This window comes from Neodiprion virginianus, chromosome 3 (genome assembly GCF_021901495.1).
Source record: "Neodiprion virginianus isolate iyNeoVirg1 chromosome 3, iyNeoVirg1.1, whole genome shotgun sequence".
Classification (NCBI taxonomy): Eukaryota; Metazoa; Arthropoda; class Insecta; order Hymenoptera; family Diprionidae; genus Neodiprion; species Neodiprion virginianus.
Window position 1 is genome coordinate 6,272,060 of NC_060879.1, and position 25,501 is coordinate 6,297,560.

Genomic DNA, 25,501 nt, shown 5'->3' on the forward strand with positions numbered 1-25,501 from the left:
GTGATTAAACGACTCCGCAGTCGTTGCGCGGCGGCAGATAAGGATCGCCGGTTGTTTGGTTAATGAGAGTAGCCTGCAAACATTTTTGTAACCTCTTAAGAGCCGGTTAAATATTTAACGTGTATTTTCACCTCTCGACATTTATTGCCTTGTAAATTCACACGCAAATACCCCTTCGCCCATCCTCGCTGCTTGAACGGAATTATACTTTATACCACATCGTCAAAGTACTCCGGTAATACGTATAACGGCCTAACTGCACGGTGGTTTAAATGTAACTTCCCCTCGCGCATTGAGTGTGCAGTTATTCCTTCTCTTGATCGAAACACATTTTATAGAAAATTAATTATCCAAGGATCATCAAATTTTTACGACTGTAATAGTATACGCGAGTGGAACCTGTTTCAAATTTACTTCTCGACTAATAACTACTCGTCTTTCTTATATACTTTAATTAATCGTCCTTTTTTCACATCTTCTTTTGAATAAATTTTCAATGCTGCGTTCGAAACACGTTCTTTCTATTTGACATCCCACTCACTGAACCAGAAAACGCTGCGATCAGTTGATCTAAAAAGAAAAAAAAATCGATCGTGAAGGTTTTGTCAACATTCTTGTTTACAATCATTTTTCTTCAAGCTCGTTTGAATATTATAATCATGCTAGATTATTTCTGAATCAAAAATGGTAGTCAAAATCAGGAATGGATGAATACTGCATCTTTTCATTACTGTATGAAACACGTTCAACTTAAGAATTTGCTTTATTTCGAATCAAGCTGTTACGATCAATAATAAGCACAGGTCACAGGTGAAACGATTTGAGAAAATTATTCCTTCAATATTTTTTTCTCGGCCCAAGCTTGAACGATACCAAAAAAGTAATAAATTCTTTTAAACTAACGTTTTCGTTATCGTTGTCGCACCGATGCTAAATATGATCAACGAATGGAAATATTAAATTGACCGATGACAAGAGAAACAAAAGTTTGTTCGAGAGACTTTCTAAGAGGTATATTCTTCTGAATGAAAAAAAAAATTATCAACAGTTTCGAGGCAATCCGAAATGAATAATCGATATCCGAACCTTTCTGTACAATTTGACTATTTTCTATTTTTATCTCTTCAAAGGGATTATCGTAGCACAAGAACGCAATAATTTGACAAATACTCGATGCACAACTATCTAGTAATAAAATGAATAAGAAGTGTCAATTCTTGGCAATCCAATCTCCATAATCTGCGTAATAGAAACTAGTGATGTAACAAATATTACCATATTTCTTGACATTCGCATTCGCAAAAATCGTAAGATTATTTTTCAAATGTTATTGTCACAAACACTTCATATTTTGCTTATAAAAATTATGAAAATAACATTAAATAAGCGAAAAAACATTAATTTGAAAATAAACTTTTATTATAAAAGCATGTTTTCACGTTTGAATCACACTCTAACCCCAAAATTAATTTGTTTCCTTTGTCAATTTGTCGTTAAATAATCAAACAAACAATCGACGTGGTTCGGATCAGCTCGGAAATTTCCGGAATAAGATATAATCGGCGATAATGCGTGGGTGGTACTCGCACGGTGTGCCCGTCAGTCAATCAATCGTAAGCTTTCGGAACAAGAAATGGCGCCAAATTTAAAAACGTATATCGGCATAACCGAATTTAACGTACCAAAATCGTTAGCTCTTCCGAGATCACTGGAAAATCGCCATCGGGAGAGACTTTGGGTTTTGAGAATAGAGAAAATCTTCAATTTTGGCAAAAACGAGGGGCGTTATACCTGTGGCTGCATGCCGGGTTGCCGAACGAGGCTGCGTCGCGGGCGCGTTGCGCGTGTGCGCGTTATCAGGGGTTCCGAGAGGCCGGACTCTCGACATCGGAGACCTCCGACGGTTAGTCACCAACACACGAAGGGAGACCCGCGAATCGGTGAGCATTGATAAAAGCGGGTACGTCGGCCAGGACGAGGCATTGCTGACGCGTCTCGAGAACAGGCAGCAGCACCGTCTGCAGTGTGGTTACAACGGTGAAACCGTCGAACCGTCGAACCGTCGAACCGCACCGTTGAGCAAGAGACACGACGACCCCTTTCTCGTCCGCGAGATATATATTCTTAAAAGCTTGCACTTTTTCCTCAAGGAAAAAGGCTACGGAGAAACTCTTACTCCGTGTTTCCATCCGCTGTTCATCCCTTCACTCATGATTTGCACAGGGACCAAAACGCTGCAGTCGGAGTGAAGTTGTGCGGTTTCTTTTTTTTAATTCATTCTTTTCCGTGGTAGCAGGGGACGAAATCCCCGCATGCGGTTCGTCGATGAATTTTTGTTAATGACAGTGATACGCTAAGAGGTGATAAATAATCGATCGTGACTGTTGAAAATATTGTCTTAAAAACAAAAAAAAAAAAGTCAACACCGTGATTTCGAAAAAAGTTAAGAACCATGTACAGTGAAGTTTTTCAGCTACGGTGATTAGGCGAATTTTATAGTTACTGTTGCGCGGGACTGGCTAGACTGAAAATAATCACTGCTGGTGGAGAGATATGAGTTTTGGATATCTGCAGTGGCCCGGGGCGTAATCAGCTGATAGATAATATATGTATTACATATATGCGTATATATTGCTTACAAATATAGATTCACACCTTTACATACCCTGCATCGAGGCAAGATTTGCACTGGTCTTATCGCCGAGCTACGAGAGGATTAGCATAATCTAATCTGGCAGCAACCAGGTATGGAAAGATTCGGCCTGTCACCTAACGCGGCTGTGTATATTTTGTCGTAAACATTATATTGTGTGCGTCTCAACAGGTTGCGTATATCGTGTGTAATCCAGGTACTCAACAGCTTCCGTAGAGGAGTTGAAGATTTTTACAGCGTGAAGAAAAAGAATATTTCGCGATTCGAAGTTCCCGCGCTTTTGTCCGACGCTTGTATATCATAACCTCTAAAAGCGGATATTCGTGATATGTGTTTCGTTAAATATTGTGTTAATTTTTTTCTTTCTCTCTTTTTTTCATGTCAATTTTCATTACAACGGAGACATGTTTATTTTACAATATTCTCTGCTTGGAGAAGTTGAGGAATTAAAGATTCTTACAATGTGGAGAAATTGAGTATTTCGCGATCCGATTTCCCGCGCTTTTGTCCGACGGTTGCGTGTATCATAACCTGCAAAAGCGAACGTTCGTAATGTGTGGCTCGGAAAGTATCACTTTCGTTTTATTCGTTCTCTTCTTTTTTTTTTTTTTTTTCGTTGTTGTCAATTTTCATTACAACAGAGACATGTTTATTTTATAATATTATCCGTTTCGAGTGGTAGGTGAATTTTATTTCGGTCACGTTGAATGCGAGCGTTTGTCGCGGCCAAATAATGCGTCGTTTGTGGTCATTGTCGAGCTCGCCAAGAACCAGATGTTGGTGAATGCGTGGGTAATAGCGACTGACAGATCCGTGGATTTAATGAACCAAAACTCAACTTGTGACTCGGAAATTATTCACGTCTTCGTGTCACCTTTGCGTTAAAGTTGGCCAGGACCAGCCTCATCTCACCTTAATTAACCAAAACTCCGTGTCAAGATGACAAAAGGACATTTCGTTCACCAACGATCCTTAATAAAGTCCTTGTTCAACCGACGATTCAGGAGAACTTTTGTCCACCCACGTTTCTTCCACGGAGAAACTGTTCCAGCATATTCTGACGATCCGTGAGAAGTGAGAAGTCATTCTTGAAAATGAGGCTAAATTAGAGCGTCGTGTGTAATAGTCAGGAAAATTGGAATTTTCACGAATTTTTTCAATTGTCTAGAAACTGGATTCAGTACGATTGTTGTCTGTTGTAAAGCTGAAATCTGACGCGAATTGTTCAATGTGTTGAAGAGCTTTTATCGCTCAGGATTCGAACAGGTTTCGAATCGTTAATTTTTAACGTAAGAAAAAAATCAACATTCACATATGACTGAGGTGTTACTATACGTGATGACAATCTGTATTTTTGCAATATTCCGCTGCTATTTTTATCGATTTTTCACACTTCCAAGTTTCTCGGAATTCGAACTCTAATAAAGACCTTTATAAAACACCGGCGAGTTCACACAATCCAGATTTCGCAGTCGAACAACAAAATGATTTAACTTCAAAGACTTCTTACGTTTTTTAGCTTAATTAATATCAAATTTCATAAAATCTCATCATAGCATCAGTGAATTATCCTAGCTCGTGGAATTTATTATATAATTGGTCGCAGCATCAAGGACCAGTGAGAACAATTAGTTTTTCAATTGAAAAAAAAATCAATCTTCAAGTTGTCATGTCTCATTGGTTAAACGTTTGCTAATTTGAATAACGTCATTGAAACTCAATTCTGAAAGATTACAAAACAGTGTGAATGTCAAAGAATTCGCACACGCCAGTTTTTCTGCTAATATTCGTCAAAGATTTTCGGAATCGTAAAAATTTTCAGAAGCTTGAGTGGCTGAAAATTTTGAACTTTGCTAATTTTCGAGTCTTGCAGTTAGATGAATCGATTGCTTTATTACTTGGCTGAATTTCGTCTAAAAAGATGAGGTAGTAATTTCTGTGGCATTCGATATAAGAAAATACCAATTATAAACGAGTGACGAAATATGTTCAGTAGACGTATAAAAGCTATATTCTTTTATTTTTCTCTAACGCGTTGTTTTTACCCGACGAAGAGCCTGAGGCTTGGCAAAAAAATGGTGAAAATATGCGAGGCGCGGGTGGAAACTTCGCAAGTGAGAAAGATGAAAGCATTCCGCAAACAGGGTCTGTCAACTTTTTTCCCGCGAGATTACAACGCGTGGCAGCCAGGAAGCCCCAAAAATCGCGAAGTGTCAGCAAATTAGCGCTGCTGACGGAGCCAAATTATGCGAGGTGTGCCTTTTGGTCTCGATCGATGAACGCGTTGAGGATGTTATTACCTTATCGACGCGAACGTAATCGAGCCGAAATACCTCTGCCTCCACCTAACTGCCGTCAATCTCGGAGGTGAAACATACAACATGTAAATAAATATCGGTTATCACTTCCTGCGGACCGAATCGGGGTTGCTGCATTTGTATTTTTTGAATCTCCCGCCCTTTTTTGCGAACCGAATCGGGGCTGCTGCGCTTGTGTTTTTTGAATCTCCCGCCCTTTCTTGCGCCGCTGAACGGTTACAGAATTTTGAGAAAATTCGCTTGGATTAAAGGGTTTGACCTGATCCGAGTAGCGGATGCTTAATTACGAATAATTGATTACTTGAAAATCGTTACATTATTTATCCCCAAAAATTCATCGAGTGCGACAACTGTGAGAATTGTAAAAAAATGTTGTCAGCTTGTTTTATGATTCATCTCACGAATGTATTAATTTACTAAATATTTATATTCTTATCAATTCTGCATTTGACATCTACGTGAAATTTTGAAGACATTTTTTTTCTTTCGTGTATACAATTAAGACTGGTTGCATGATTTTTTGTTTAAATTAATAACATCTACATCAAATGGATTACAATTTGTAGTACATGTTAACTTGATAACGCTTATCAATCTATTTTTTTCTCAATTGAATTCGTTTTTCATTATCCATTGACCAGTAACAATTCCTGCAAAACGGGAAAGCTAAATTGTATGTCGAATTTGTCAACAAAAATGTCGGCCATTTTATCCGCAGCCTATGCGAGTACATACCGAGTGAAAGTTCCGTCTTTAAATGATCCGCACTCGTTTGAAATTTAACTTTCCTATGACAAACGATCGTTTCAAAACCTAAAATGAAGCTGTTTCCAAAGCACGAGGATCCCCCCAGTCTGAAACGAAGCACCGCAAAATAAGCTGGCACAGCTGCGTCACGTGCCGTGTGAATAAATTACTATTTGAAAATCGCGAGGGCGTACACAAACCTAATAACGAATCGCTTCAGAGAGATTCATCAAAATTAACAAGTACCTAATCATAACCTCAAGTTATGCGCGCGCCGCGGGAAAGAGCGGGAAGTTAGAGCCCGGGAATCTTTTGGCTGAACGCTTCTGTTCGCAATTCATCCGCAGCGCGGCGCTGCGCGTCACTCCGTCTCCCCCAAACTCACAAGCCGTTGGGGTTGTTCCCGGCGTCGCGACGCTGAGTGACGAGCGGAAATGAAGGGTCGATCTCGCCCTGTTCCACCGCCACGCTCGCTCAAACTCTCCAGAACCACGGGGTGAGAGTCGAGTGCCGAGGCGCCGCAGCCCCAGTGTCAATTATCTCGAATTCCAACTTCTGACACATTATTTCGCCAAGTTTAATTATACCGAAAAAATTGCGGGTGGGGGCGATTCTTTGTCGATATTTTTTCCTCTTATCTCTCAATCTCTCTCTCTCGCGGATTCGTTTTTTTTTTACTCGCCAACAGTTCAGATTTTCCGTCAATCAGGGTGAAAAACGCTTGTTTGAAAAAAGGAATGAATTTGCCCTTCAACTTGATGATATAATTTTTAACGATTGCAATACGTTCGATTTGATTTGTTCTCATCATTTTGAGGGCGAAAAAATTTGTTACCCTTAACTCTAGAAAAATTATCTCACTGATCTTAATGACCCTATGCTAATTTGGATAAATAATCAAGAATTGGATAGATCAACGATTTCACAAAACTTTTTAAATTGCGAACGTACATACGAGCTTTGAATTGATTATTCTGTCTATTTTGTTGAAATATTATACTGTACCGATTTAAATAAATGAGACGTACTATTTCCAATGGCGTGGGTTTATTATCAATTCCGGAAAATCTGTAAATTTCTGAGTCAAATCGAGTCGTCGTTAGGAAAACATTCCAATGACATTTTCAATGTTCCCTGAATTCCGGTAATCAAGTCGCAGTTACACCTTTTCAAAAATCGATCATTCTTGAAACTTCGGATGAAGTTCCGTGAAATTTATCGGATGAATAAGAAGATGCATAAAATTTATCGAGCAATAAACCTTCGTTAAATCAGATTCGAAAATCGTTGAAGCTCGCGTCAACTTTGGAAAAATTTAAAACTCCAACGTCAATTTCTCTAGTTCTGACAGCTTATTACCCACTTGTGTAATTGGACAAGGCTCCATTCATGTTTCTGCAACAGCCACGTCAAGGCGTGTGCACTCGGAGAGCTGCAGAGAATCGATGAAGCGGAAGTGCTGGCTATAGAGATAACGAAATGACTCTGTCGACGCGTAGTGTTACAAGCTGGGGGGACAAAACGCTCCGATCTCTCAGATACGCCTTTTTCCCATGATGCTATTTGGTTCGGGAGAGCGTGTTTAGCAACGATAAACACACGCGTGGTTTGTTCATAAATTGCACAAGACACACGAGATCCGGGTTAAATCCACTGGAATCGACTGAAATTTTACTCTCTAATTTCTTTTCGGTACAAAAATTCAATTTTTCTCAATAATTCTACTCATATTATTCAGATAAAATCACACACGAATTTCCAAGCATTTAAATTCGTGAGTCGTTACAATTCTGGAATATTTTTTATATCACTTTTTTTATATGGTTATTTTTCATGCGAATAGATTTGAGTTATTTGAAGTAGCAGAATATGTCCAAGATTTTTTTGAAAATGTATGACTCGGTTAGTAGTAATAGTAGTCTGCACTCGGAATCTATTTTTATTACTAATCCATTTTCTCAAGAAAATACTAATCAATTTTAGAACAATAATAATTACTTGTCACTACCAAAATCAAGTTAATGTTTCAATTCGTACCAATGAAATTTATTGTTCAACCATTTCAAAAATACCGTACTCGACTTTTAAAAAAATGCGTACAAATTTTAGCCTAAATTCGAAGATATATCGCATCTCATAAATTAATTTAAAAATACCACTTTCTCGGGTTTTCCGTAACAAAAGTTCTTCGAAACTAGCGTTGCGCGCAATTTCCGTCTCTCGTAATCTTGAGAAGTTCACGAGTTCGATGACTCGACTAGTTATGACGTCACTCGACACAGAACTCGTACAATAATGAAACTAAAGCTGAAACTGAAGTTTCTGCAGAACATGATTTAAAAATCGATGTATTATCGCAACTTTCCGCATGTAAGTTTATTAACCGTGATACATTTACAGAGAAATTTGTAAGTTCTTTTTTCAACTTGAGAAGAAACAGCGACACTGTAAGTTTGCCATCCCAGATATACACTGAGAAAAATTTCATTTGTTACAGTAACTGGGAAAATTGAGTGAAACAGGTATCGTTAAAAAAAAACTGTTCGAATATTGTTGGAATTACGAAAAACGAGGTACGCTTAACCATTTTGCGCTATCGTCGATCCTTTTTTGGTAATTGCAACGCAAAATCAGTTTGTTCGGTTTACTATACTTTTTCAGTCAAACAAGGCTTTAAAAAATGAAAATAGTCAAGGACTGAGCGGTAACCGGAACTAAAAATTTCGCTCAATGTATCGATGAATTTCTCGCTGTAACTAAAATGGTCTGAGCGAAGAAAATTCGGCACGCCTTTTCTTTCGGACCGTTGAACCCGTAAAATTGAAAAGTACCCTAAGCGGGAGTCGGAGAGTGATTCGTTTGACGCGAAATAGCCAATGTAGACGTGACAGATCGATGTGTCGTCTAGACGCCCGTCTAGGTGCCCATAAGCGACTGCCGAGCAAACCTCGGAGTTTACAAATTTACGTTCAGTCATACGTACGCGTACACCGCGTTATATGCGCGCTTGGAGTTCCGCGGGTTACCAAGATAAGGAACTTTGCCAAGGGCTGAGCAAATTTACAACCGGAGGCACGAAACTCGCTCCAGCGAAACCTGCTCGCCACGGATCGTAAATCACTTCTGAATTTGGCCTTGCAAATATTTGCCCGATGATGCGTTGTGCAAATGTATTTACACGCGTCTCTGTATGCACGTACAACGTGTAACCATGTATCTCATCCTATCCTGCCTACGTACGTTGCGTGCAAATTATGCATATGAGGCATTCCGCGCCAAATCGACCGGGTTTCGACTCCCGACCCGTAGGACTTGGTCCACGAATTTTTATGTTGTTTTTCCAAAGGTAAAAGCACTTGAATACTTCGCTTCATATTTCTTTAAGCAAATTTGTTTTAATCGTGATTTTTGAAAACCACAAAAATACTTAAAAATCGTGTGTTGGATACCAAAATTTTTAAGTCCGGTCTAGAACGGGCCCCGCTTTTGCTTCTACTTTTTTTGAGCCGTTTGTGAAGAAAAATTGAAGAGAAAAAATTCAAAGCAATTACAAGTCTTTTGTAGGTTGCAAAAGTTTAAGAAATTTTTCGGGTTTTCAAAAACTAATTAATCATTTGCAATTTTTTTAACTTGAAAAATTAAAATCCGTTCGTAAAAATTTTCAAATAGCAATCCACGATAGACTGACTACTTCTTTAGACTACTTTTAACTTTTTTGTTTATTGACCCAAAAAAGAGTTGGTAAAGCGATCATGTCGGACCACTTCGGGTCTGAACTTGAAAATTTTTATATCTTACACAAGATTTTGAGAATTTCGTCTGACGTTTACATTACGTCAAGAGACATTTTGACTTTCAAAAATCACAGTTCTGGAAAATTTATTTTTACAAAATTGACAAAAAATTTACTAATTTTTAGAATTGGTAGAACAATATTACAAATGGCTGACTAAGTTCAGGAGGTCGAGGACCAGACCCTGGTCGATTTGGCGTGGAATGCATTGTATGTACGCACGGACGTTGTTCACCTGGGGATCAGGTGTGCGTGGGATCGGTTTAACAAACTTACATTCGTTTCTCTGCATCCGTACAAAGAGAGGGAAAGAGAGAAGGAGAGAAATATAGGGTTTATACCATACGCCACGTGTGTATTATGCATATTTATTACTACCTTATACGTTTATCTTCATCTGAAATGAGAGTTTATTGTACATGTATACATTATCGACATACCTTATACTTTTCGAACATTGAAAAGCTGATGACTGAAGATGTTCGTTTCAGTGAAAATTATCCCGTCGTAGCTTTTGTGCTAAATTTTCATCTCGAATTTTGATATAATCAATACATTTGTTAAAGTGACTGGATTGTTTCTTTTTTGTTCAAAACAAGCAACTGCAATTTTTCCAGGCCGTTTAATTTAATATATATATATGTATATTTTTTTCTTTTACTCTAATTCGTTGTAGGAATGAGATTAAATTTTGGCGCAATTGGAAGAAGAATAAAATACGAGCTAATCACTTTTTCGTCAGCTATTCAAACACGCAATAATTAAAAAAGAAACAAAAAACAGGATCTCTTGCAATTTTAATTTCCTCAACCGATAACCGTGAGCTCAAAAAGGGTTGATTTTACGAAGAAAAAAAAATGTGTCAAATCTTGCAAGACAGTTTAAAAATTATCATTGCTGCAAATTATGTATTCAGAGATTCATTGTTCAGTTAGCAAACAACTGAGCAATCGCTTCGACAGTGTTTATGTGAAATTATTTAACCGAATAAAAACTTGCAGTATAGCTGTAACGAAATTATTTTTAAATATCTGAAGTGATTTACGCGAACGATGAAAGCCTGTTTTTATTACCTTCGATATTCTCGAGACGTATTGAGATTGGTAAGCCGGTAAAATCCGGGCTTTCTTCAACTTTACGCAGCTGGTCGGTTCGTTCTATGGTTCTTGAAAATCTCGATAATGTATAATATAGAACGAACGGCAAGTGTGTTGACGATCAAAAGAGGCGAACATTAAGCGGACAATAGGCGGACGGGTCTTCGGTGCTTTTTGCACCGCCGAACCATTCTTCGCAACCCCAAATATCCCCTCGGTTGTTCGTGCAATGGGGAATGACTGGCTGCCCCGTGAGCATGGGGTTGCACCGTCGGACACGCAACGTGCGCCGGAAAACGCTGCGCTTCGTGAAAACCGGTGTTAATCGATAGAACTTTGCTCGAAAACACGAGCTTCGATCGTCCGGCATTCGCGAGATTCTAATGGAATTCATGTAAAACGAGAAAAACGGGGAGGTTTAATAAAACCGTCCAAGAGCCAAGGCTCGAGGTGTAGAATTAATAGAGCCGATTCCGTGCACCGCGGACTCAAAAACTTCGAATATACCGAGGGGAAGATAAAATTATTTCAAATATAAAAGGAAGCGGCTAAGTTATGGCCGCGCTTTCTTCTCTTCTTTATATTCCCACTTTTCCACCTCGGTTTTCCGAATAAGAGGACCCCTCATTGCTCTCGAGAAATTCACCATCCTTCTCTCATATTCCGAAGCTCTTTTTATTATTATACATTCACCGGGGGAAATGGGGGCGGAGTTGAAATACCGAATTTTACAAGTTCCGAAAATACCAAATTCCGAACTTTTTCGTGGCAGAATTCAAAGTGAATGGAAGTTTGACGAAACATCAAAGTTTCGAATCGTCCGAAAGTTTCGAATCCAAAAAATTTCGAAAGTGCCAAAATGAGAAATTTAAAAAATCTACAACATAGAAATTCCGAATGATCTAAGATTTTCAGTTCTGTGAATTTCTGGCTTGGAGGAATTTCAGCAGTTTGATCTTTCTTTGTTTTGGATTTTGGATATTTTTACGTTCGGAATCCTGGTAATTTTTATTTTCGGTTTTTCTAATTTTTCACAACCAAACGTTGAGTAAACTACGCTGCGCGAGTATATTTTAATTTTCGGAATTTTACTCCATAGAAACTTTTTGCTCTATGGGATCTTTACTTTTCGGAACTTTGCTCTATCGTAACTTGAATTTTCGGCATCCTGCATTTCGGAACTTTTAAGCCATCGGCTTTCCGACCATTCGAAACTTTGTTGTTTCGCAAAAATTTGATTTCTCACTTCAAGTTTCGCCACCGGATAATCCGGAATTAAGGATCTTTCGAAACTTCAACCCCACACCAAAAAATCTACCTTGGCGTTATAACCTGTATTATATCATTACAAAAGCGACAGAGTTGAACTGTCCGTTTCACCAATCGGCCGTAAACTTCATCATTTCTATTTATTCAGACCGAATGGGTCTCATCTTGTATGAAGAAAAAAAAAACATCTCTTCGAGCACAAGACAAACCCCAAAAATTTACCCGCTTCGAAGACATTTTTTCTTCCGCATCCGTTGAAAAGTAGCGATGTAAAAAAAGGAATGTATCGGTGTTGCGGTGTGGTTAAGAGGGTTGTGGATCAGGATCCACGCTGCAGGTGCTGCTGGATTAGTGTCCGTCACTTACGATCGCCTGATAAGCTAATGGGTGAAATTAGCCCTTTGAATCAGGTGTCAAGCATGTGGAACGGTTTCCAATCGGTCGCAGGAATTAAGCCCTAGTTTCTTCTTTATCTCAGGTAATCCTCGCTGTTTTCTCTTTTTTCCATCCCTCGGCTTTCGTGTCTTCGAAATAAAATCGGGACTCGCAACGAAGGGAGAATCACAGCCCCGAAATAATTCGGGCGTCACGAGGCGCAATTTTTGGAAATCAATCGTCCTTGTTGCGGTTTTAATTGCAGGCAACTATATATTACTACGGCATTTACTTCCGCCCTCCGGTAATGGAAAAAATTGCTCGAATCTTATTTCAAGACGTTGCCGGCTGTGGAACTTGGCAAATCTTTACTGCAATCAAAGCGTTTGTTTGTACAGTATAACGTTCTCTGTACACGCGAGCTTTTGTGTACGAAGATACGGACCTACATATACATATATACGTTTATATATCGTGGAAGAATTACAGGCGGAAAATAATACTGAAGGTATTCTATTGCTTTCGTGATTGGAATTTCTCAACCATTTAATAACTGGGAGCTTTTATAAGATTCGCCACGCGAACTTGTCATGTTTGCTGTAATATTGGAAGAAGAATTTACTGCATTTTTTCAACTTAATATATGGAGGAAAAATTGAGACTATGTACAAAAGTTCGGTAAAAATGTTGGTTAATTTGTCAAAAATTGATTATTTTTTAAAACCTTGGAATGCTGGCTAGATCGATAAGAAGACGTCTCGTTGATTTTGCAAACATTCACGGCGAATAGAATTTCAGTAGTGAAAGATGAAAAGTAAAATCCGATGAAAAAATTTTGTGAAAAAAATTTCGTGTTGCTGCTTTTCTGCTTCTGATGATACTGGATAATTAAAAAGCTTTTATAGATTAAATCACACTCGTAGCGATTTTATCAGTCTCAATATTTCTCGTTTTTATGCCTCTGCTGAATGAAATTAACACATGTGATATTACCTTTGAAAATTCATACCGAAAACTAATTAAAAGAAATCATATTCATTAGATCGTTACCTAGACACGAATTTAATCCTCTATGCATCAATATTCGCAAAATTTTTTCAAACAAATCGTATAAAAACTATATTCTACAATTACTATATACTCGTACTTTGACTCCGAACGTACGATTCATTTTTCCATCATCAACAGCGCTAAAATTTGAGCTAGAAGAACAGAAACGTTCCATTTTTTCGCACTAGAAATCAAATGCTGAAACGATGAATAAGAGCTGCGTCAAATCAGCGGCGGGTTGGTTAGAAAAAAAAAATAAATAAATAAAAAAATTTTCTTCAAAGCGAGCGAGACGTGTTTTTATACACATTTGCCACAGCGCATTTTATTACAGTTTCTGAAATTTATTCCTGGCTATTATAAAATCTCTGCAATATACCCGCGGTAGTAATTATTCGGTATTTTTTTTTTTTTATTTGTTCAGACTTTGTTTTTTCACACGATTTTTATTATTTTCGTTCCTCTTCAACTCTTCCACTTCTACTACTTCCCAACCGCGGGCGTTTAAATTCTCCTCGTTAAACCGACGCCTCGCCTGGTTTTAGACGACGCCGACGCCGTTTCTAAGCCTCTTTGTCCAGGTCCCTCTTCTCCTCGGTCCTTTGAATCGTTCACGATATAGAGGAAATATTGAAACGGTTCCCGGTACTCTTCGCTGTTTTCTTTTAATCTGTTCCTTCGTTTGATTTTTACCTTTTATCCCTCTCGTCTCATTTCTGTATTTTTATGCAAATTTCACCTGTTTCGCTTGGCACCGTTTTCGACTCGGAACGGCTGGCTAGAAACGTGCATGATCTAGGATTCACGCACACATGGACCTGGCACATGTGTGAACCGAAAATCGACGTTTCGTATGCAGCTATCGTATCTGTCGAAATACCATCGGCATCCGTACAAGGTCTGAAGCTATATAGCCGCAGGTGGAGACGGAATCCCGCGTGGATTTACTCGCCTTCTTGATAAAATGAAAGACACTGATTTCTATTGAAATCAAAAGAGCCAGGCGTTGCTTTGGCCCTTGGCCGAAGAGTCGCCCTGCGTAGAATTGGGAGGAAAAAAATTCCTGCCGCGTCACCTCCGCGTGGAAAAATTTCTCGTCGTTGTTATTCACGTGTCGGAAGACACGAACGATGTTTGGGACATCGAGCATGAGAAAAATAACGATAATAGAGGAGAAAAAAAAATAAAAAAAAAAAAAAACGAACAGTCGGTACGTAAATAAAATATGTATCGATTGCTATCGCTGCAGTTTGTCCTCATAGACAATGAAAAAAAAAGGGTAATAGAAAAACGAAAACAGAATACTGCCTACATTGACGACCGTGCGACAAGATAGGGAATGTTTCGTGACCAGCCTCGTAAGACTTTGCGTCTTGGAATCAATGAGCTGTGAAGAACAGACGACTCGAAAAGAATAGAAGAGACGAAGAAAGAGGAAACGAAGAAGAAGAAGAAGAGCTTTGGTTGAACGGAGACGTTGGCAGATTTTACTGTTACTGGCTTACGGGTCGATCTCTGATTTTTATCTACACGTGCACGTATTGTTTTACACGAATTCTTAGGCGCCATTCCATGCCAACATGATCAATATTCAACTCTTAACGTCTAGGATGTCATCCTTTTTATTCCTCTTTTTTCGAAGCTTTTCTGGTCTCTAAAACGCGATCGCAGCATTTCTCGGATCGTTATTCTATCCGAGTTTCTAAAAATTATTTTTCTGGAAAAGAATCAACTGGATAACAGTAATTTTCGATTATTCGATCTTTTGTTCGGAATGCAATGGATTTATCATTACAAGGAAATAAAAAAAAGCGGGGAGAAAATTCCAATCTTAGGATTCCCGTTCCTGAACAATGAATAACGTGTTTAATAGCCATACAACAACAAGAAAACTTTCGCTCTGAAGAATTTATAAGTATGATTCAGCAACACGATGATTTGTTAATTAATTCAAGCAGTCGGATGAATATCAAAAATTCGTGCACATCGTTATGCACAACGATCTTACACTGAGAGAAATTTTTAGTTCTGGTTACCGCTCAGTCCTTGACTATTTTCATTTTTTACCACAATCGAAAAATATAGTTCTAGGTAGAAAATGAAAATTAGTTCTGTAGTCGTTACGAGCAAAGTCTAGTATACGTTACTATTCTTTCTCATTACGATCACTGTTACCATATTTTCTTGCAAATGTTGCGAAAATTTCATGCTTGTGCAACAATAAATTGACGTTAAAGCCTTATTCAAATAAAAAAGTAAAGTAAACCTCAGAAACTGATTTTGCGTTGCAATAACCGAAAAAGGATCGACGATATCGCAAAATGGTTAGGCGTACCTCGTTTTTCGTAATTCCAACAATATTCCAACAGTTTTTTTAACGATACCCGTTTTACTCAATTTTTCCAATTACCGTAACAAATAAAATTTTTCTCAGCGTACTAGAACACGCCGATTAAATTGGGAAGAGAACGAAGACGACGAAGTTCGAATCGACGCGGAACGCCCCGTACAGAATACACATTTCGTCCTGAAATTTTAGCCGCTTCCTAGGAATCTTCTCACTTGATCTTTGCTCTGGGCTGTTCGGCGTTGAGGAAGGTGGAGGGGGACTTTGAAGTGAGCAACAAAGGGTCCCCGTTATGTACGTGTAGGTATACTACCCTCGTCTTCCAGGTGGTTAGCGCGATTGACGCGTCAAATACTGTCAGACTCACTTTTTCACGGATCTCGCCTATCCTGAAAGCGGATTAGGTTATTTTCTTTTTACCCCTAATGCGATTAAACGCCTTGCCAATACATTAGAGTTCAGCTGAGGATAATCCGGCTCTAAAAACGCTGAGGAGGTTTCTCCCTCCCACGACAAAAGCTACAAGGCTTGCACCTCCTGCTTAAGATGTTGCCAAAATTTGACGCTGGTGCGAAACAGCGATGAAAATTGAAAAAAAAAAAAAAAAATGAAAAACAAAAAATAAAAGATCCCGTGAGATAGTACCGAAAAGCTGATAATTACCCAGACCGTTTACTCTGACGAAGATTCGTTCAAGTGTCAACTTTTTGTGCGGAGCCTTTTACCAAAAGTGGGCACATTGAAATTGGTGTCTCAGATCACGTAACCAGTGTTAAATAGTAGTTTTTTTTCCCCACCCCGTTTCTCTCTCTCTCTCTCTCTCTCTCTCTCTCGTGTGTGTGCTTCAACGGTCTTCCTTTTCCCTCGGCCTCGCTTCATACGGCATTCAAGAAGGCGATTGTATGAATAGCCGGAGCGACACCCTAATGGGAAACAATTAAAATTTGAAACGACGATATTCTCCGCTGAAAGGACTAAATAATCGTCAAATTGAACGGCGCCGATGCCCCCAAGGCTTGGTTCGAAGCCCCCCGCTGCTCGCTGGTAACTTCGTACAACGCGATGGGTATCTTGGTCACGGATATAAATTAGCGTTATTTATATGCCCATCGCGTATCGCATTGTCCGCTAGTGTTTCATGGGACAGCCTTCTCCGCAGGCGCTGTCGCTGCAAGTAAGAAAATAATAAACGTACGTCCCGCGACTTCATTGTCCGCCTCTGGTGCTGTTTCATGCCCCGTTCACTTGTCAGGGTCCGTGATGCTACCGTCTGGTCATCCTTTTCCTCTCACCGTCCGTATATCATTTCGATAATATCGAGTATCTCCTGACATCGTTGGAGACCTGTCGAGTCTGAAGATCATTCTGACGTCATCCTGCCACAAGGTAAATCCACTGATTATTTTTCACAACGTTTTTAATGAATTGGCTTAATTTTCTTTTCCGCGGCGGGGGATTTGAATGACAACCCAGATCCCAGTGCCAGATAGACGGCTGAAGAATCAACTTGACAAATTGTCGTTGAGTAATCACTTTTGGCTCCTTTAGGAAGGCTAACCATGATTGAGGTCAGGTCTTCACTTGACTTTGGCATCTCTGTTATGGCTAGGAAGCCTTTCGCGTGTCGTTGGTTACAAGTCTGACGAATCAACACACCTCGAACTATACGATTTCTTCAATTGATCGACTTGTATTCTGCTAAAAGAGGCACCGTCAACATTCATCGTCGCCTCAACCTGGCCTGATTACCATCGTGTCGGAGGATCAATGAGGACAGAAGAACGAAAAGCGTTACCTTTTTTTTTTCTTCACCCGTCCACCTGTTTTCTGAGACAGCATAGCTGATTACGAGATGAGAAAGTGAAACGAATAGAACAGAGACGAAGACGTCCGTCTAGGAGGACAGGAGCACAAAGAGTCGGCGAAAGGAAGCCGTGAGAGATAATGGAAGCAAGGCGAGTTAACGTGCCGTGAAATCCTTGCGGCACGCGCCATTACGCCTGGTTCGTCTTCTTCATCTCCGCCGTTCTCGTCCTCGGACTCGTTCGAAAAGCACGGGCCGACGGACCCAAAATCCATGTCATCCGAGGCCCCGTCAAACGCACGCGCCTCCGGCAGTCACCGGCTTGTTGGACCCAATGAAATGACCTTATGGTGTAAATTATGGATTCCATGCAAAATACTTCGCGCATCCTCGCGCGATTCTCCATTTTCCCTCGGTCATCCTTCGATTCCAGCCCAAGGTTCTACACCATTGACCGTCTCGGGTGTGCATTAAGGGGATGTGAGGTGTGAAGGAAGCCCCGCTAGTGTCGCTCGTAGAATGTAACCCTAGATCACCCTTGTTAAGGTTTTACACTTTTACGCGTTGCCTCGACACCTTCGTGCGATCATCGTCCATGTACGCTAATAAATATTTCGTTGAAATTGACATGGTCGGACATTCGGCACTTGGGAACAATCGTTTAGGAAACTCCCGCGCGAATGGTGACCTTCTCTTAATGGAGGGTAGAATCGTAAGTGAAAGTTTGATCACACCGCATTCCAGACTGAATTTCTACCTAGTGGACAAAATGATGACTCTCCATCAAAAGGTTAAAACATCATTCGGAAGGGTTTCTTCACGGACCTATCGGAAGGTCATTATAGCAGTGAGACAGTGTGATCTTAAAGCGCATAAAAGTTGGATCGTGGAACAATAATCGATTTGAAATCGAGCTCAGACAGCTTTCAGTGGTTTTACAACCGTTGTCAGATAATGGAACCACCAAACGATGACAGTGACGAGCGAACGTTGCGGTAAAAAAGTTGAGGAATGTTTTCATCCTTTAATCTATACCTTGTAAAAGACTCCGATATCTGTAAACGGTGTCCGAAACGATGCTTGGCTCGTTCTCTCTGCACCGGATACCGAATCGATGAATTGCTGTTTCTGGTGCCGGGCTTTGCCACGTACGTTGCTGGAAGGCTGGGAAAACAATTCGTGCGGATGTGAAAATAAACGAGGGAAGAATTCGGCCTCGGTTTCGTCAAACATATAGCCAGATCCGTTCTATCCAGATCCAGGTCTCTGCGCGGATGGTAACATGGTCTCCAACATCGCGGTGGTTAGGAATATAACATCCAATTAATCCAATAGCCACCGTGTGGCTCCGGGGCCCAGACGATGGCTATCGGGACTTGTGACGGGCAACGCTGAAGTGAAATTCGGTTTTATTCCACCCATGAAACGCCGTGACCCCGTGGCTTATGACTGCTTATCGCGAGTGATCAAATTCCAACGATTGATGAGCGCTACGGTGGATCTATCACCGTTCCTCGATCAGCGGAGGACCTCGCAGTAGTCTCCCGGATTCTGGGAGTGCCCATCGGTCCAAAAGGACCAGACGGAAATTGAGCATGGTACCAAAACAGAATGGTAAAAAGGCAAAAGAAACGGTGAGCAAGTAAAATAAAAGGAGATCCAAGAGGAGGAGAGAAGTCCAACCGCGGTCCTCGTGAGGTCCGTGTCCGCCGGTTGGTTCATGCTGGGTGAGTTATGATGACTGATTTCACAGTGACTCTCATCCGAGATGCGCAGAGCGTTGGTATACGGCGTCTAGAAAGCGGAAACCGAATATGCATTCACTGCTAGACGATAAAGGCTATTGTTTAAAGTCCCTACGGCCATACGATGAATATGCTTGCAAGCTCGAAATGGAACGCGTGCCGGAGCTTAGTCATCTGCAAGATGTTAAAAGCATGGCTGATATCTCACGCCCTACCTTCGGATCCCGTTGCCAAAGATAACGGAGATTCGCGTATCCTGCGTTTTATGCACACGAGCAAATCTCAGGCTCACGATAAATCCGCGCCCGTTTACTTTGGCTGAATTCAGACGCGTACTTTTTTTTCAGCTTTTTAAATTTAACCCGCGCCGAATTCCTTCAGCCTGATTACGGATTTGGTACGTGCGGCTCGATTATTTACACTCCGTTTTTTCGTGCACACGATATTACAAAGAGAGTTTGAAACTGTAAATAGGACTGGTTACATATTGCACACATAGTTTCAATCGAGTGACGACTACTCTGTAAATTCGGACATGAAATTGAAAGTAATAAACGCAGAGAATCAGGTGAAATAAACGATTCCGAATTTCGAATCTATGCGTCTCATAAGTGAATTCGAGAATGCCGAAAATCTTTTTAACAAAATCGATAGTTAGTAACCGTACATATTTATAGCATCATTTTACGAAATCAAGAAAAATCATCAAAGAAGCTAAATGATGAACGAGTCTTTGAATACTTGGTTCGATTATTCAAAGTCGATATTTTGTGCACTTCGAAAGCTCATTGCAATTAAACAATAACGCTGTATTTCTCAGGTATTTCACACGGCTGCTGGTATTTTTAAGAAGAAAATACACAGACTCCGAAAAGAACGCGATGAGCTGTTTAAAGCTTACGGAAAACAGAATAAGGGAATGAAATTCGTAAACTCAGCCCCGAGTCCTGAAAGCCCTTTCAGATCCGATTAAGAACTCGAAATCTCTTCGTCTCTTGTTCTCGGTGGAAGAAGAGTAGGAGTTAATGCTTTGGATAATCGCGATTGTGCAGAAGCGGGGGAAATAAGTGTAAGACATGATCGTATTGTGAATATGGTTTATTCCGAGTAAATGATCGACGAAGGGGTTTATATACCCGGAGTCAATAAATCACGGCGACAAGGATTGACGAGCCGGGAGACAGGGCACGCCTATTAACGGATGCAGCGCGAAACACGCGCCCGGAAAGACTGCAGACGTTGATTTACAGACCTCTGTGAAATGTAAGCGGAATAACAATTGACTTTATGGCTAAACGCGACTCGGAAGACGCGTTCGAAACGATTGTGAAAAAGAAACGCAGTTCATTAGCGACCAGAAATCAAAATCGATGGTTGACTTTCCTTTGATATTCTCGTACAGGCACGTGCTCTTGGCAGTAGCGAATTATGCAACGGACGAATTTCTCCGTAACGTAAGAAACATGTATTTATTTCATTTTCTTTCTTCCCTTTAACGCGATGTAAATTATACTCAGAATCGGATTTTAATTCGTTTTATAAGCATACTTTATGCAACACGGCTATTAAGAATCTGCAAGTTCTGGGAAAAAAAAATAATCAATGTCAGACGTAAAAGTCGAGATTTATCGCACATTTAAATATTTTGCTCCGAGTCTTTGCCGTTTCGACGAAGCGAGAAAATAAAAACTTTGTCGTGAAAAAACACAATTTCAGATTATAAAGTCGAATGAGCGCCAAAGAGGCTGGGCTTTTATTGACCGAATGAACACATTCGCAGATTTATACAGTAATTAGGTATGCTAATTAGGAAAAGGAGCATGCGGCAGGTGCTACAACGTCGATTAATTTTATGTCAGAATGTAATTAAACTTTACTACAGGTGTGAAAATCTACCAGCTTACGCAACGGCGAATTGTACAATTCTGTTCAAACTCGGTTCTTACTGCGAGCCGAAATAACGCGAAATAAATCAATCAAATCAATCTTGTCAATCGATGCATCACGCAGATCGACAAGAATACCTTTTGTTCGACCATCCGAAATGGAACTGCGCGTTGTTCTAAACAGAATATCTCTTAACACAGAATCCAAATTTAACGCCAAAATGTTTGGCACGTCTGTGTATTTTTTTTTCTTTTTTTCCGCTCGTTCTACTTTACATTTCGTTTAAATCATTGGCAAATCGAACACTGTACCATTATTACATATCATTTTGAAAATAATTGAATCGAAGGAATTAAAATGTTCGATATTGGTTTGAAAATTTATTGTAAAAAGCAACAAACTAATCGTGAGTTTTTATTGCTATAACTGGTAAATGGACGTATAGAAACCATTCAAATAAAGCCAAAAATTCTACAAACTCGTTGCTTCATTGTTTCACAACATCAATTCATCAAAAAGAACCAAACTCAAGCTAGGGAATTTTTGCTTTCAAATTCGGTTTTTTGCGTCGGAAAAATCGATTTACAGAAACGAATATATATATATTATACATTTAGTATTGAGAATTTACTCATGGTGTCTTATTCTGGTTGTTAATAAACATTGTTAACAGACTGAAAAATTCCACAAAAGCAGTTTCAATGATTCTAACCTCAATTGGTGAAAAAGCACCAGACTTAAGCTAGGGAACTTTTGTGTTTCGACTTCTAGGGTGAAAAATCAATTCAACGAAACCACCAATGGTCATGATTTTCACCGTGAATACATTACCAGTATCAATTCGGTTATCTTGACTTATTCTAATTCATAACAAAGATTACTAGCAGACCGATAAATGCATCTACAGTGATTTTTCTTGATTCTAAGCTTGATTGGTATAAAAGAAACAACCACCATCTTACTAGGGACTTTTTACCGGCAAGTCCGAACGACCTTCCAGATTCTTTATCGCATGTAACTCATAACCTTTGAATAATGGTCCCTTTTCTCGAGATAATCGAGTACGATCGAGACACGTAAAACATGACTGGCGTGAACAGAGAACGCGTCGTTTCTCAAGGCGTGGCGAGGCTCATGAATCATGCATAAATTGAATTTCATGTGGGTCAAAACCGCTGTATCGCGCTTCGAAACAAGACGCCGAGGCGTCGTTCTGTCATCCCGTACTTATTCGTCCGATCCGTTCAACACAAGTGGATTCTATTTACGGATTAACACATTATAATATCCATCCAAGAGAGGAGCCGAGTTCCTCGTCCAGAGTCTCGACGACACTCAAATGCGTATACCTACCGTTTAATTTATAACTTCATCAAAGAAAAAAAACGACACAAGTATAAAAATTCCACCGAGTCGAAAGTACGTCCTGGTAAAGATTTGCGTCCGCACGTTTGAGAACGGGTCCGTAAACGCCTCCGGATGAATAATCAATCACCAATCGTTATGTACTACTTGTGCAGGTATTTGCCTTGAATCATTGCCAAAAATTACCCGTCCAAGTCAGTCACTGGTTTAAAAAAAGAGAAAAAAAAAAACCTAGAAATCTAATTGGGAATTCACTCGTCTCGTTTTTTTTTCGACAATGCTTTCATTGTTCCTATTTTGAATAACAATATCGACGTAGCCGTTCGTTTTGTGGCAGAATTATTAGTACCTTATTAAAATCTGTATTATTTATATATTTTTTATTTTTTTTTTTTTTGTTTTTTACCTCTTCGTCTTCTCTTTTTGTTTTATTCTACAATACTTTGGACAAACTATGTGACAAGAATCTTATTCGGACTCTGATGAATGTGTTGAACGTTTCGAGAGATCCAAGATACGTGCTGCGGTATTACGGAGTTGTGTTGAACGCACGCACACTTCTTGTTCATCATGCGTTATAATATTATACGTGCGTATACGGATAATATCGTGAAGTGTGTCCCCGAGATTGTGAAACATCTTTGGCTAACGAACTCAGCAGACCGGCTGCGCTTGTGTTTTCAATTTACTTTTCTTCGTTATTCGTCGAGGCGATAAATCCTCTGCCTGTGAGAGAAGAGGGCGAGGATATATAAAACGGCGGAGCTAATCAGCGGATTAATTAAATATTCCGAAACACACAGAGAGAGAGAGAGAGTGAGAGTGAGACACAGAGAGAGAGATAGAAAGAGAGAGAAAGAGAGAAGAAAAAAAAAAAAAAAACAAGCACGAAGGAGGCGGAGGGAGATTAAGGTGTGAAATTCGAGACGTGAATAAAGTGTCATGCGATATACCGTGTAGGATACAAAATTTATACAGTTTTTGTTTTCTCCCAATAAAATTTCTACGAGCCGGTGCACCGATGCCGATGGCGCTGCTTCTGCTGCTGCAACGTCCTCCGGCGGACCAACGATGCTCAGGGACAAACCAGAAAATCAAGATTTAAGCCAAGCCCTCGAATTCTCGGGAACGAAGTCCGATCGTCGTAAAGTACCTGCGTAAATCTAAAACAACCGACCGACGACGAATTACCGGGCTTGTCGCCAATGTAGACGACGATTCCTTGTATATAATATATATATATATATATCCTGGGATTCACGCCTGCCGAAAACGCTGAGATCGCACCCTTCTTTTTTTCTCTCTTTCTCTCTCTCTTTGCCTCTTTTTTTTAAATGTCGAATTTTTTGTGGATAGTTTTATTCCCGTATATTTCGGTCTTATTATCATGCATATGGACTTCAACCCGGACATAATTTGCATACATTAGCATCAAATACGAGTAACCGTAATTTCTTTCACGCCAAATTACACATTCGTTCGCATGGTTTTAAATGAAAATAATTAATAATCTTGCTAATTGCGGTCGTACATCTTTTCAGCTTCTTAAGCTGTACGGCTGCGGTTCGTTCGAATAACGCCAGCTGCCTGGATTCAGATTACGCTATGATTTCTTCATCACTCTTCATTTTCAACTCTGATTCGTGCCAGCGACATCAATACCAGGCTCTTCGTTCACAAATTTATGCTTAATTAAACAAAATTTATGCACATTACTTGTCTTAAGAGATAAAAAGCAAATTTAACATCTTGTAAATTTGGTGGAATTTAAAAAACGAAAGGTCTTTGAAGAAAGAAAAAAGATCGGTCGAGTAACGTTTTTATCTTGTCAAAGAGCTGTTTGCGTTCAATTATAGATACCAAATGACCTGACATCGAATCATCGGTCAATCCGACGACCAGTGCTCCGTATTTCGATGTTGAATTGAATTTCGAACGACTACGGACCGGCTATTAGAAATAATTCGTCACGGATTGTAAGCTCAGTTTTCAATCTTCAGAAATAGCGTTGATCTCATCAGAGAATGTTAAGTAAAGTGCAGGGAGTATATATGGGAGAACAAAAAGGAATATGATTCCACTCTGTCTGAGAATAAGAGTCGATTTTAAAGGCTTCCGTGTACCTCGTTAAGTTAAATTGAAAAAGAAAAGAATGAAAAAAAGAAAAAAAAAAAAAAACGCAAAAGAAAAAGAAAAGGAAAGAAAATGAAGGGGAGAAAATAAGAAAGAAAAGAGGAAAACTTTTTCAAGCGCCCCGAGTTTCACGATTACGCGCGTTCAATTCAGCATTCAGATTGGTTTCCTTTGTTCGTCGAAGGATTTTAATTAATTCATCGTATATATTACATACGTACGAGAAGGATCTAAGTTGCATGCCACCATGGCGCACTTGCGAACCGTCAGGGCTCGAGCGCAAGTGTTGATGCTGCGTTTCAGCAAACTCCGGCCAAAATTTGTTTTCACAACGAACGAGAGGGCGCGCACAAAATTCCGTACCAGGGAACGCGCCGCAACTTGATTGGAACAAGAAAAGAGCAAACATTCGTTAAAATCGCGTCAATACTCAAGGGGTTGAATTTATAATCCGCGCGCAAGAGCATCGAGCTATTTTGAAACGTCTCTCACTCTCTCCCTTTTTTTATTTTCATTTTTTAACTATCGTAAATACCAATCAGCATAAGTTTTACTTTATTTAAATTATTGTTGACTGTATTATTGTTTTTTATTAAGGTTTCACTTTGTTGTATTTTCCGGGCAACCATAATCTCCAAACATTCGGCATACCTTTTATTTTTACGATTGCCTGGACTATCAATGACCTTGAGTCCTCGGTCTTATCAATAAAATTCTCTCTCCCTCTCTCTCTCTCTCTTCTCCTTCGGGATTCTGGGATCTCAGGGTGGATGAGCCGGCGTCTCGAATGACTCAACGAAGAAGCGGTTCGTCGGAGAAACCTCTTGAGCCGAACACCCCGCGGTTGATCGAAGTCGGACTCCTCAGATGAGCCTCGAAGAGCCAACATGATCCCACATGAATTATTTAGGGTTGAGA

The 25,501-nt window shown here is 39.8% G+C and overlaps 1 protein-coding gene across 2 annotated transcripts in view; it reads left to right on the forward strand.

Moving 5' to 3' along the window:
- The window catches only part of LOC124300307 (frizzled-2), a 99,210-nt gene that overhangs the window by 27,199 nt on the left and 46,510 nt on the right, over positions 1–25,501 (forward strand). The window contains exon 1 of one of the 2 annotated variants that reach the window (XM_046754256.1): positions 2,420–2,745. The exons of the other annotated variant lie outside the window; for it this stretch is intronic. The gene's annotated coding sequence lies outside the window, so the exon portion shown is untranslated. Of the gene's footprint in view, positions 1–2,419; positions 2,746–25,501 lie in introns of those variants that run through there. 2 annotated transcript variants of the gene reach the window in all.